We start from the raw sequence: 13774 nt of genomic DNA, 5'->3' as shown, positions 1-13774 counted from the left end.
CGCTTGTGTTATACGTGCCAGAAGCCGGGTCACTTTTCGGCGCAGTGTCCGGAAACAACACCAAAAGTTGTGTTTTTTTCAATAGGCAGCACTGACGAGAACATGAAGCTTCTCGAGCCTTACATGCGAGACCTCCTCGTAAACGGGAAAGAGTGCCGAGTGCTTCGCGATTCCGCAGCAACGATGGATGTAGTTCACCCGTCTTACGTAGAACCCCATATGTTCACGGGCGAGTGCGCATGGATCAAGCAAGCCGTGGAAGCTCATAGCGTGTGTCTGCCGGTAGCAAAAGTGCTTATTGAAGGACCTTTCGGAGCGCTTGAGACGGAGGCGGCAGTGTCATCTATGCTGCCCCCCCAGTACCCGTACCTATTTTCAAACAGGTCCGATCACCTCCTGCGCGAGAAGGGGCTTTTGTTTGGTGAAGCTAGTGTTCAGGCCTTAACCAGGTCGAAGGTTCGGGAGCTCGCTGCAAAGGCGGTAGTTGCGGGGCCGACGTTATCAAACAACGAAAAAGGGTCAGAGGCGCAGCAAGCTGATATTCAGAGCACGCCCGAACTGAATAAACTTGAGTCTGTAACGTTAAAGGCGCCAGATACTGGAGAGGAAACGCCCGACACGGGAAAGTTAGAAGAGCTATCTACTGATTTGCTCATCGCGCCTACGTCAGACGGACTTGATAGGTTGCTAAAAGTCAGCCGGTCGGCTTTGATAGCCGAGCAAAAGAAGGATGGTAGCCTAGAAAACATACGCTGCAATGTCAAGGAAGGTATCGCCAGGAAAAATGCGCGTTTTGTGGAAAGAGGTGGAGTCCTGTACCGGAAGTATCTAGACCGAAGAGGAGTGGAGTTCGATCAGCTGATCGTGCCTCAATGCTATCGTAAGGATCTGTTGCGCTTGTCACACGGGGGTTCGTGGTCCGGACACCTAGGAGTTAAGAAAACTAAGGACCGTCTCTTGCAAGAGTACTATTGGCCAGGGTGTTTTCGGGACGCAGACCATTTCGTGAGGACATGTGACACTTGTCAGCGGGTGGGCAAACCAGGGGACAAATCAAGGGCGCCGTTGAAATTGGTACCTATCATTACGGAGCCTTTTAGACGGCTCGTTATTGATACAGTGGGACCTCTGCCGGTAACAGCCACGGGGTACAGACACATTTTGACTGTGATCTGCCCAGCGACAAAGTTCCCTGAAGCAGTGCCGCTTAAAGAACTCAGCTCAGTTGAGATAGTTAATGCACTACTGTCCATATTTGCGCGAGTTGGTTTTCCTGCAGAAATTCAATCAGATCAGGGCACAGTGTTTACTAGCGCTTTGACGACAACTTTTCTCGAAAGGTGTGGGGTAAAGCTGTTACACAGCTCAGTGTACCACCCACAGTCGAATTCCGTTGAGAAGCTCCACTCCGTCATGAAGCGCGTGTTGAGAGCGTTGTGTTTTGAACATCGAACTGACTGGGAGCTGTGTCTGCCTGGGGTGATGTTTGCTTTAAGGACCGCGCCGCATGCGGCTACGGGGTTTTCGCCAGCTGAACTGGTGTACGGTCGCTCGCTTCGATCTCCGCTTCGCATGCTTCGAGAATCATGGGAAGGTAGGGGCGACGACCCAGTCGTGGTGGAGTACGTACTTAAGCTCCTCGAACGCTTAAGAAGGGCACAGGAGTTGTCAGGTGAAGCAATGACAAAGGCCCAGCAGAGGGCCAAGGTTTATTATGATCGGACAGCCAGGGCCCGTCGTTTTGAGGTTGGCGATGAGGTCATGATATTGCGCACATCGCTAAACAACAAACTAGACGTGCAGTGGGAGGGCCCAGCACGAATTGTTCAGAAACTGTCGGACGTTAACTACGTGGTAAGTCTGCCAGGAAAGCGGAAAGCACAGCAAGTTTACCACTGTAATCTGCTCAAACCTTATAGACAAAGGGAAGCAGTGGTGTGCATGATGGTAAACGTTCCTGAAGAGCTTCCGATCGAGCTTCCGGGACTAGGCTCAGTGACGAACAGGGAAGACACCGGTCAAGTCATTAGTGACCTTATCAGTAAAGCACCGCTGTCGCCCGAGCAGAAAACCGAACTACACCAGCTATTACAAGAGTTTCAAGGTCTGTTCTCTGAGAGGCCTGGTAGGACTTCTGTACTTACTCATGATATAGAACTTACCTCCACAGAGCCAGTACGATCCAAGGCGTATCGGGTGTCACCCCGCCAGAGCGATATTATGGAGGCTGAGGTAAAGAAAATGCTACAGCTCGGTGTTATTGAGGCAGGTGAGAGTGATTATACCTCCCCTTTGATTTTAGTTGAGGTACCGGGCAAGGAACCTCGTCCTTGCGTCGACTACCGCAGGCTTAATTCCATCACTAAGGATCAAATTTATCCGATCCCTAACATCGAGGAGCGCCTTGAGAAAGTTAGTAGCGCTCAGTTTATTTCCACCCTAGATCTTGTCAGGGGTTATTGGCAGGTTCCACTTACGGAAGAGGCTAGTAGGTATGCGGCGTTCATTTCACCAATGGGAACGTTCCGTCCTAAAGTGTTGAGTTTTGGTTTGAAGAACGCGCCATACTGTTTTTCAAGCCTCATGGATAAAGTGTTGCGGGGACAGCAAGAATTCGCTTTACCGTATCTAGACGACGTAGCGATATTCTCCGCATCCTGGTCTGAGCATATGGCACACTTGCGGGCAGTGCTAACCCGCCTGCGCGAAGCGGGCTTGACAGTCAAGGCTCCTAAGTGCCAGTTAGCACAGGCCGAGGTTGTCTACCTCGGTCACGTGATTGGTCAGGGTCGTCGCCGCCCCTCTGAAATAAAAGTGGCCGCTGTGCGAGACTTTCCGCAACCGCGCACCAAGACCGATATTCGGTCGTTCTTGGGTGTCGCCGGCTACTATCAGAGGTACATCCCTAGGTACTCTGATATCGCGGCTCCCCTGACGGATGCTCTAAGAAAAACAGAGCCTCAAACAGTCGTCTGGGACGAGACAAAGGAAAGAGCTTTTAGCGCCCTAAAGAGTGCCCTAACAAGCCAGCCTGTGCTACGATCGCCAGACTATACAAAAGGGTTCATTGTTCAGTGCGATGCTAGTGAGCGAGGCATGGGCGTTGTACTGTGACAACGGGAAAATGGAGAAGTAGAACACCCCGTCCTGTATGCTAGTCGTAAGCTGACCAGTCGTGAGCAGGCGTATAGCGCCACCGAGAAAGAGTGTGCGTGTCTCGTGTGGGCCGTTCAGAAATTGTCATGCTATCTAGCCGGCTCGAGGTTTATCATTGAGACGGATCACTGCCCTCTCCAATGGCTGCAGACCATCTCTCCCAAAAATGGCCGCCTCCTGCGCTGGAGCCTCGCTTTACAACAATATTCCTTTGAGGTGCGTTACAAAAAGGGGAGTCTCAACGGTAACGCCGATGGCTTAAGTCGAAGCCCCTAACGTAGGAATCAGCCTCAAAATTGTTTGTTACTGATGTTTTTCTTCCTGAGGCAGGATTTTTTTTAACATATTGCTTTTGTTTAGTGTTTCAAAGTGATGATATGCTTTCTAGTGCAATTTTTCAATTTGTGGACGCGTTCTGAGTGATGCTAGACTACTGTAAGGAACTAGGCAGTGGTATAAAAAGGGGAAAGAGCCTGGCAGGGCTTAGTGAGGGTTGTGCCGTGCCTGCTGACTGAGCGGTTGAGTTTCAGCGTAGTTCTAACGCTTGCCGGGAACGAGAACAAAAATGTGAACTCTCCCGAAGTCACTTTGCAGTGTCCCGTGCGAACCTGAACAAGAGAACGAGGCCTTCTCTGTGCGCTGCGCTCAAGAAACGTCGAGGGACGCCCGACTTCGGTTATGAGCATCATCGAGCGACATCCCTCCGGACAGCGGATGCAGTCCCCTGTCCATCGGGATCTCCTTCCCCCGGCGGGGCGGTCTGTTGCGTTTCGCCTGCGACACGTGGTTTTGCCGGCGCGACTGCGGCGGGGCGGCAGACATTTTGGCCCGATCGTCGTCGCCGCAACACTCATCGCCAGGTGTTTCCAGGCGCGACTGCGGCGATGCGACCGCCTAGGGATCATCCTCGCATTCCAGTCATTGTGCCCGAAACAGGCGATGCCAAAGCAGGGATCTCATTCCAGTCATTGTGCCCGAAACAGGCGATGCCAAAACAGGGATCTCATTCCAGTCATTGTGCCCGAAACAGGCGATGCCAAAGCAGGGACCATCCTCTCATTACAGTCATTGTGTCCGACCGGCAGCGCCACGACAGGGTGCTACGAGATCGTGCTCGACATGGTGCTACGGCATCGCTACGACAGTGTGCGTCACCATTAGCCCATTGTACATTCACGTGCTCGTCTTTTGAGGGGTTCCTTCTTGCCCTCAACTGCGAGAGTATAAAAACAGCTGCCCCCGGACGCCAAAGGGAGGGCTCCGATTTCTTCTGTTGAGTAAAGTGCTCTCCCGTCTCTCTACTTCGGTCAACCTGACCGCCAACTCTTTGCGATGTTAAAATAAACAAGTTGTTTCGTTGTTACCAGTCGACTCATGCTTTGCCGGGACCTTCGGATGCTTCCAGTTGTACCCCAGGCCGCCAGGCCAACGCTACCCTTGGGGCTTGCGACCCAGGTACAACCACGGGCGTCAGCGCCGAGTTCCCAACAGATCGTACCAGCGGTCCGATCCAAACAAGGTACTGAGACGTTAAAGAAACAGCACGCTGCAATCTGGCACGAATTTGCGGTCGCGTGACTGCGGATGCCCATATGCATATGTCGTCTGCGTATGTACTGATGTGTACTGTATCAGGAATTATTTCCGCAAGGCCAATAAGGGCAACATTGAAAAGAGTCGGGCTGAGAACTGCTCCTTGAGGCACTCCACGGACCACAGCGTGTCTTGTCGTTTCGCCATCATTCGTGGACATGAAGACTGTACGACCATTTAGGTAATTATCAATCCACATGTAGAGACGGCCGCCGATGCCTAAATTACTGAGGGCATCAAGAATGGCTTCGTGCAGTACATTGTCATAGGCTCCTTTTATGTCTAAGAAAACTGCTCCTACAAGGCGGTGTCGCTTCTTTTCGTGTTCGATCGTGGACACGAGATCAATGACCCCATCTATTGCAGACCGGCCACGTCTAAATCCGGTCATTATTTCAGGATAAAGCTCATTCTTTTCCATGAACCATTCTAATCTAGTGAGCACCATCCGTTCCATCACCTTACCGACACAGCTAGCTAAAGCTACTGGCCGGTAAGATGACATTTCGTAAGGCGATTTTCCTGGCTTCAGGAGGGCGACCAAACGGCTGGTTTTCCACTGCTTCGGGACTGTACTGGATGACCACGTGGCGTTATAGTATGACAGCAGGACTTTCCGACCTTCAATCCCAAGGTGGCACAAAGCAGTATACGAAATACCGTCAGGTCCAGGGGCAGAAGATCGTCTCGACGCAGCAAGTGCAGCTTCCAATTCCGGCATCGTGAAAGGAAGGTCAAGACGATCATCTTTAGGAGGTAGCACGGGTCGATCCAATGTTGGACATGCTGAAGCATCGGTACGGGTGACTCTTTTACAGAAGTCTTCGGCAACCTGCACTTCCGTCAGAGATTGGTGAAGTGCTAGAGCACGGAAAGGATGTTTTTGCTGAGGAGGGGCACGAAGGCTTCGTACTATCTGCCAGATCCTAGAAAGTGGCTTTCGAGGATCTAGAGACGAACAGAAGGTCCTCCACCGTTGTTTTCCCATTTTTTGAAGGTGACGCCGTATTTTTCGTTGAGCTCGTCGACATAAAGCAAAGGTCTACTGACGATTGAGTTCTCCTAACCTTCCTTTCCGCTCTCCGACGGATCGCTCGGAGCCGTTCATATTCAATATCAATCGCCGTTCTGGATGTAGGAGCACTGATGAACTTAGTGGTCTTCTGCACTGATGATACAATAATGTCTTCTATATCAGATGGTGAAGTGATGTCTCCACAGTACTCTTCGACAGATGTAGTGAATGTGGACCAATCAGTGCAGCGTACAGCAGAAGCAGTTGATTGCACAAACCACTTCATCTGCACATATGTTGGTATATGATCGCTCCCATGCGTTTCTATGTCCAAGCACCAGTTGACTAAGGGCAGGAGGCTCTGAGATACAATAGTGAGGTCTAAGCAACTTCCGTAGGTAGTGCCGCGGATGTAAGTTGGAGATCCATCGTTGATGACAACCAGACCTTCAGTGTCTATGAAGTCCATCAAGTGCCTACCCCGACAGTTCATTGCGGCACTTCCCCAGTAAGGATGATGAGCGTTGAAGTCTCCAATAACAACATGAGGGCCTGGGGAACTTTGTAATACAGTGGACAGATAAGAGAGTTCAAGTCTTTGTCTAGGAGGTATGTAGGCGCCGATGATCGAAAACACATGCAGTTTATGTTTTAGTGTCACACACACATATTCATTGCTGTCATGTGGAGCGATCGTGGTCCGCACAAACGTCATGTCACTGCGTATACACATTAACACTTTGCTCTTGTGTCGATCTTCACGTGACCAGAGCTTAACGTATCCGGAAAGGCGAAATTCCGACGTGAGATTTGGCTCGCATATCACGATCACTGGGAAGCGGTATTTGAAGACTCGTTGCCTAAAGTCAGACATGCGGCCGCATAAACCTCGAGCATTCCATTGCATTATAACAGAATGATGCATCTTTTGTTCCAATGTCCAGTGTTTTATCGTGAGAGCCATGATTAACACCCTTATTTTAGAGCCGCTAATAGCGGTTCCATAGCATCTAACGCCTTCACGACCGATAGTGCAGTTGGCGTTGCCATTTCGGAGAGTAATATGCGCATAGTGTTCACTAGCTGTTTGAGAATGTCTATCACCTTTTCATTTCCAAGCCTTTCATTACCCTCCCGGCACTTGGGGAGAGCTGAAGGAGTATCTCCTCCGGAAGCCCTTAGTGGTAGCGAAGGCCACTCAATAGCCGAAGAGGTTGGACGCACGTAGGATGACGCCTCATTCCTTGACGGGCACGGTGGTACTGGGGAAGGCGCATCTTGTGTGTCCCGGCCGTGCACGCTCTGTGGCACGTTTTGCATCCAAGTACTCAAAGGAAGTGCCTCTTTCCCTCCGGGCTTGCTCTGGGAGCGGCGACGCCTTTGCCGCAACCGGCGCCTTTTCTTGCGGACGGAATCGGCAGCCTCCTTGTGCGTGGAGTTCTCTCTCACCATTTTTCTCAGGATTTGCCTCTCCTCTGCCATTTTGGGGCAGTCCTTGGATGTCGCTTCATGGGCTCCGGAGCAATTTGCACATTTCATGGCGTCAGTCTCACAGGAGTCTACATGATGTGCACCACCACATCTTCGGCACGACGTAGGATTCTTACACACCGCACTCACGTGGCCCAGTTTGAAGCACTTGTGACACTGTAACGGTCGTGGTACATATGGACGCACTGAGTGCCTCACATAACCTACTTTGACCGATGCTGGCAAAGAGTCTGACTCGAAGACCAACTTGATGCACCGCGAACGGCCGAATCGGTGGATGTCGAGGATTCGCACTGGCGACGATAAAAGAGATCGCAGGTCTTCATCCTTTATGTCAATGTCCACATCTGATATCACACCAGAGCAGGTATCTTTGCCGTACGCTAGGAATGAGCGAACTGGGATGTTACCAACCACTTGAATGCCTTTCAAAGCCTCCAATACTGCCTGAGAATTAACGTCCACTGTCAGAATGTTCTTCCGAGCATTAATGCGGATCTCTCTCACATGTCCTGAGGCTATTCGATCGAAGTATTTGGTCAGTGAGTGTCTGTTCAACGAATTCATATTCGTACCTTCCGTTGTTGGGGTGTAGCCCACGGAGAAGACCCGTTCGTCACATCTGCTTTTATGAGTAGAATCACTGCCTGCTGATGTCCGGCGAAGCTTGCGCTTCAAGTGGCGCGATTGGACTAGCGTGTAATCACTGTCCGATTCCATCTCTGCCGCTGTTGAGCTGTCAGATGAATCGGGAAGCCTATAGTCGGTGATGTCGCGGTTTCCCACGGACAGGGCCACCGCCGCGGGACTCGCCTTGCCATGAGGGCGCGGAGGTCCTCCGTCCTCCATTACGGAGGATGACGTCTTCGAGGAAGCTCCTGATATGCAGAAGTCGCACAACTTTGAAGAACCACAGAACAAGGAATACGGTTCTGCATATATATATATATATATATATATATATATATATATATATATATATATATATATATATATATATATATATATATATACTCGTACAGATCCTACACTAAGCCCTGGTTTGACAAGTACAGTCTAATATATCGTAACGTATTGTATTATTGGATCAAACTATAATTTCCGTTTACAGTAGGACGATCGCACGCCTAGGTTTCTGCATTCGCCATTTATAACGTTAAATTTGATCGTTCGCCTTACGTACATCATTCGTTTTGCGCCCTACTTCTAACATGCATAGTAGCGTACGCAGTCGCAGTCACAAATGGCGCCACTTCATGCTGTTTCAGGAGGCGCTTAGGAATTTCTCTTTTCGGGGTTCATGTGAATGTTCCCTTTTCGGTCCTTCCGTTTCTCCGTGTAATAAACAACACCGCACAAACAAACCCTGGCACCACGCGTCTGGCACGCCCACCGCGTCAATTCTCTCCGAGGCGAGAGGTCAAACCGTTCTCATATATTTTAGGGCTTGCCTAAAGCGTGGCTTTTCCCGTGCACTGGACGTCGCTGTGTCGTAACCTTTTTTTTCTTTTCCTTCGTCTCGCGTTGATATTCCCTTCTGGCCTTTCTTTCTCTTTCTTTCTTTCTTTCTTTCTTTCTTCTTTTCTCTTTCTTTTATTGCTTTCTCGCTTTCGCTTCCGAGCGGACGCTCAGGGAATATACATACACTGAGCCCGGCGCGGCGGTGGGCAAAATGCGCGCGAGCTCGCCTCACCCAACCGGTCAGGTCGGTGCAGCGAAAAAAGAGCAAAAACGGCGAGCGGATGGATGCGCGTGGCTGAAGGAGAAAGCGCCCAAGTACTGCAGGGGGCGCCCGTCTCCAGGGCGAGATCGGAATCGAGCACGAATGGGCGCAGAACAATGTGTGTGTGCATAGTGGAGATTCAAGCTACAAGTGCCCAAATGAGGGGGGGAGGGGGCGCATTGTGGTGCATTGTGGTGCGCGGACGATGATGATGAGTGCTGCATACTCGGGGGGTCACTTTCTGCGGCCCTGAAGGGAGATCCGCGGAGGCACAAAGCGGAGACGCGTAACATCGCTCCTGAAGCCTCCTCGTTCGCATTCGGGATACAAAAAAATCACGAACGTCGTATTTACTACAGCGCCGATATAGGGTGCCACGCAGCAACGTACAACGTATTTGACTTATTGTCTCGCTTTTCTTTTTTTACTTCCGCGGTTCGGCAAATGCGAAACCGTCAGACTTCAAAGCTGCGCTGACTCGGTAAATTCTTCTTGAAGAAGCATAAAGCGCAGTCAAACTAAGCCGGACTACTTGGCGCAGTAAGGCATGTGCGGAAGCTATCGCCCCCGTAGCTCCCGCTTCACTGCCGCACAAGGCTGTGAGCGAATGCATGCTATTCAATGCAAAATAAAGCGACTCTTATGTTGTTTGGAGCGGTAAGCGAGATGAGAAATTGGCGTTTTCTATACCTCGCTAATTTTTTCTTCCTTTCTTTTTTTGACGCAGGAAAAAAAGACAAGTCACGCAAGAAACAGTGAACTGCAAACAATTGAAATTGTTGTTTCCGAACGTGTTCTAAAAGATAGTGTTAACATAGTTGATGCAAGTGTAATTTCGATTATGTGACCACATAGGCTGGACTGCGCCTGCTTACTTACCCACTGCCCTTGACGACGACGAACACTTTCCGAACTGAAATGATTCTGAAACGCAGAATCATTTCAGAAACGCAGCGAACTCGAAGTTGCAGTGCGCTTCAAGGACCATCAAAACGGGCTGTGGCTCTTTGGAGAGGCACGTCAAGTGGCACGAATGTTTCTTCAGTACAGTACAAAGAGTCAGATTAGTTATGCGAAATTATGCCGCAAGTCATTCTCACATCTGACACATACAGCCATGTCTGCATATCAGTAAATGAGACGCCTATGCAAACTACTACTGAAGTCGCCAGCGCATCTCTTCGCAGCTATGACAAATCATGCTGAGAGTTTCCTAAAATTATTTTATTAAAGAAAAATTCTGCGCAGTTTTCTCGTTGTGTAGACGCTATTAAGTATGTGATGCACTTTAGAAAGCGACTTTATAAAAAGCAACTACATAAACGCGGAAAACGGCGCGCGACCGTATTACTCCAGAATCAAAAGCGGCGTTCACACAAGCGCGACAGTAACGCATCGTACGATCCTGATATAGCACATTGCGTTCTTGTGAACGGGGTAACGTCTTAGGAGAACGGACCACCTTGATGCGTGAGCCGAAGGTTGATCAAAAGCAGAAGTCGCTATTGGGGAATTCACGCTAATATTGACACATCGCATTAAGATGACAAGCTCAGGTATGTCATATGCGCTACCGGGACGTTCGTGTCACTCAGCACCTAAGCAAGCCGCAGGGCTGCACCCTGCTAGCGGTGTTATTTCACTCTTGCACCTACGTCAGAGTAAATGGCAGGCTAGAAATTAACTCATTTCATTGTTCCAACGATTACTCTGCCTTCATATAAATGCAGATATATAAGTCGAGCAGGTAACGCAGGAACGTAGTACACAGCGCGAGCCTGTTCAGAACCTTTCGGGGTGACTTTTAAAGAAATAGATTTCTATATATACTGCGCAAGTGCTGATAGAGCATCCCGATTACAATATGTGGCCACCACTGTTGTCGGTACTTCTTAACAAAGCACGGGACTGCGCACGTATCAAGGTGACCAAGGCAAAGAATTCAACGGGAACACGAAGGAGACTCGGTGTGAGGGCAAAGTACACAAGGAACGAATGGATGAAAGAATTTAGCATGTCTGAGACTAGGGCCCGGTAGAAGTACAACTATGGAGATGGAAAACGGATCTTGCAGTGGCTGACCACGTTTCCTTGCATCAGCTTACAGTAAAGCGCGTGTCAAAGGTGACGGTCTGTTTCGCTAGAAGCTTTGACATGTATACCCGATCGGTATAGTTGACAACTAGAAAAACATTCTAAGACGTATAGTTCGTTAGGCGAACTACTTACCGCTTGTAAAGCGCGAATACAAAACGGATGTAAACGCATAAGCACAGAGTAGGATGCGTTTGTGCAATTATGTACGTTTCATATATGAGTTCTAGTGAGGTAAAAAAAAGATATTATTTATACAAAAAACACGTGTGCACGAAATATCCTGACAATTTTCTCATTTATTTGCATGTTACCAAACTAAAGGAGAACAGTACAACCTGCGATCGCCACTGGCTGCCCAGTTCGTCCGCATACAGCTCTTCGTAAGGAGCCTTAACTGCGTACTTGAAATACAAAGTAATTATAATTTCCGATTAAAAAAATAATAAGAGAGACAACCAAGTAACAAAAGCGATATTCATATCACCGTTGCAAAAATGTGTCAGTGCCTGCCTGTGGACAGGATCACAGCCAGTCACCACTATGGGTTGGCCTCATTTTTAAACTCGGTACCATATTCAACTCCTTATGAAGCTTTATTTGATCAGTTGCTATAGAAACGACGGCACCGCATCGACGGCACCACAGTGGTAATAAATGCGACAGAGAAGTCAAGCGGAACTATATTTTTGTCCCTGTTAGGGGTTGCGAAATTCAAACCTCATTTATTATCTCTCTCACACCTAAGCTGTTATGCTCCGTACAATATTCGAACGGCCATACAACGCTATAAAATTTCACTAGAAAGCCAAGCCTTTCATTTTATTGTTTTCTTTGTGTTCATTTTGCAATGACCAGCTTGAATAACCGATCTTTATTTGATCTGCTAGAAATAAAGAAAAAGAATACCAATAAAAGATTAGTAGGCTAAATATGCACAGGATGTTTAGTTTCACCATGCAAGTTCGTTTAAACACTTTTCTGCGTTTTCTCGCTGATAAGTTTGTTTGAAGTACATTTTGCATGCGCAGTCTCGAAACCGGTTGGTAACGGTGGTGCTCATTTGCATAAGGATGCTGTAACAAAATAAAAAAAGGAAGGGTAAGGTCGGTCACCGCGCATTAGATAAATATTTGCTTGCGGTATGACGTACGAACAACGTTATTTTCCCCCAGGACTACACTTAAAATACGCAGTAACACTTTCAACTGTAGTAAATTTAAAATGCTAGATTTTTGCGACAAACAGGATGCTGTGCCACTGAAGAGCACTACTAGCTGCCGCTTTTTCCACGGAAACGCACACACACACAGAAAAAAAAAAAAAGAAATGTAACCATTCGCTCATACCATCATAAATGTTTTTGAATACTGATTGGTCATTGCAGTCTTGTATCAGTGGAGGAAGAGGTCATTGAGACTTCACCCAAAGACTTCTTATACTGAGGTCAGTGTTTGGCCGCGTTACGACCGCGTGAGCGCTGTCACCCGACGCCTCGGTCGCCGCGCAAGAGAGTTCAAATATCATCGTCCGAGAATCTACTCCCGCGCCAAAAAGCTAACGCAGCTTTACTTAGAGAAGCCAGAGCCCTCTCTCAAGCGCAGCCGCCCGTTCAGGCTTGACGTTAACTGTCAAATGAGCAAACTCTTGTATCTCACCTTCCGGGACAACCACGACGATCGTTCGTTACTTTCTCGACCCCAGGGGGTCTGCCGATGTCAACTCCAGCAACAGTTGGTTGGACGGTAGGTGGAAGGGCCCGTCGAAGAAGCTTCGTGGACGAGGACTTCGAACGGGGAAAAAAAAAAGAAAAAGGCGGTCAGAGAAATCCGAGCCGCTTGAAACAGGTATCCAACTCGAGCACGGACGTAGGAGCGTATAGCCAGCCGATGGGCCCCCGCACGGTGTCCGGTCCCACGGAAGTCGGAGGCGACGTCGTCCCAAGTTTCCGGAGGAGACGGCGAGGAGAAGCCGTCGACGACGACTAGAGACGCCGAAACGCCGCAGAGAGCTTCGGCGGGACCACACAAGTCAGCGACGCCGCGCACGAGCCGTTATATCGACACGCGCGCGTAACCGGCGTCGAGCGCGCGCTCGAACTCCCTATCGGAGAAGTGCGTGGTGCCGGTTACGACGGCGATACACTTCGCACCGCGGCCGCTGCACAAACACGCGTTGTCGTCGTCGGGAGCGGCGCGCTGCACAACCCCTCGCTCAGCGAGGCCCGCAACATCTGTCGCCCGCTGCGCGGCGAAAAAAAGAAAAAAGACTATTATTCCTCCCTCGCGCCTCGCCCGAAGAGGACGCCGCCGAACGCCACAGCCAGCACGTGATTGCCGGCGGACCGGCCGAGAATCGCGCCGGCCGGAACCGGCAGCTCGCCGGGCTCGCGCGCGCGGTGTGGTTATACAAGCGATTGACAGATGGCGCCAGCGTTACTAACCGCGAAAATATGGACTGTGAAAGTGGCGTCAACGTTCGACCGAACATACCATGTCGCCCTGCAGTGTGTAAGCGATCCATGTTACTGCCTGTGGTGCAGCTAGGCAGTCTGGCACCCGGGGCCCATACGTCTTCTCTTCGCCCCCCCCCCCCTCTGAGTGTAGTCAGGAAGACGAGGATATCGAAAATTTCCAGGGAGTAGGGGGAGGGGTGGTGGTGTGATGTTTCAGCACCAGTACAGCCGTAAGCTGGGATACATA

At 49.7% G+C, this 13774-nt stretch overlaps 1 protein-coding gene across 9 annotated transcripts in view; it reads right to left on the bottom strand.

The window, feature by feature from the left end:
• axo (axotactin) overlaps positions 1–13366 on the bottom strand; it is a 206452-nt gene extending 193086 nt beyond the window's left edge. For 5 of the 9 annotated variants that reach the window (XM_075668597.1, XM_075668605.1, XM_075668600.1 and 2 more), the window contains exon 1: positions 12731–13365. The gene's annotated coding sequence lies outside the window, so the exon portion shown is untranslated. Of the gene's footprint in view, positions 1–12730 lie in introns of all 9 variants that reach the window. The other 4 variants (XM_075668602.1, XM_075668599.1, XM_075668604.1 and 1 more) reach the window with 2 other exon arrangements.
• Positions 13367–13774: the final 408 nt, after the last annotated feature.

Source organism: Dermacentor variabilis, chromosome 9 (genome assembly GCF_050947875.1).
Source record: "Dermacentor variabilis isolate Ectoservices chromosome 9, ASM5094787v1, whole genome shotgun sequence".
Lineage (NCBI taxonomy): Eukaryota > Metazoa > Arthropoda > Arachnida > Ixodida > Ixodidae > Dermacentor > Dermacentor variabilis.
Note: the sequence above shows the minus strand (reverse complement) of the source record. Positions and strands in the feature narration are given on the sequence as shown.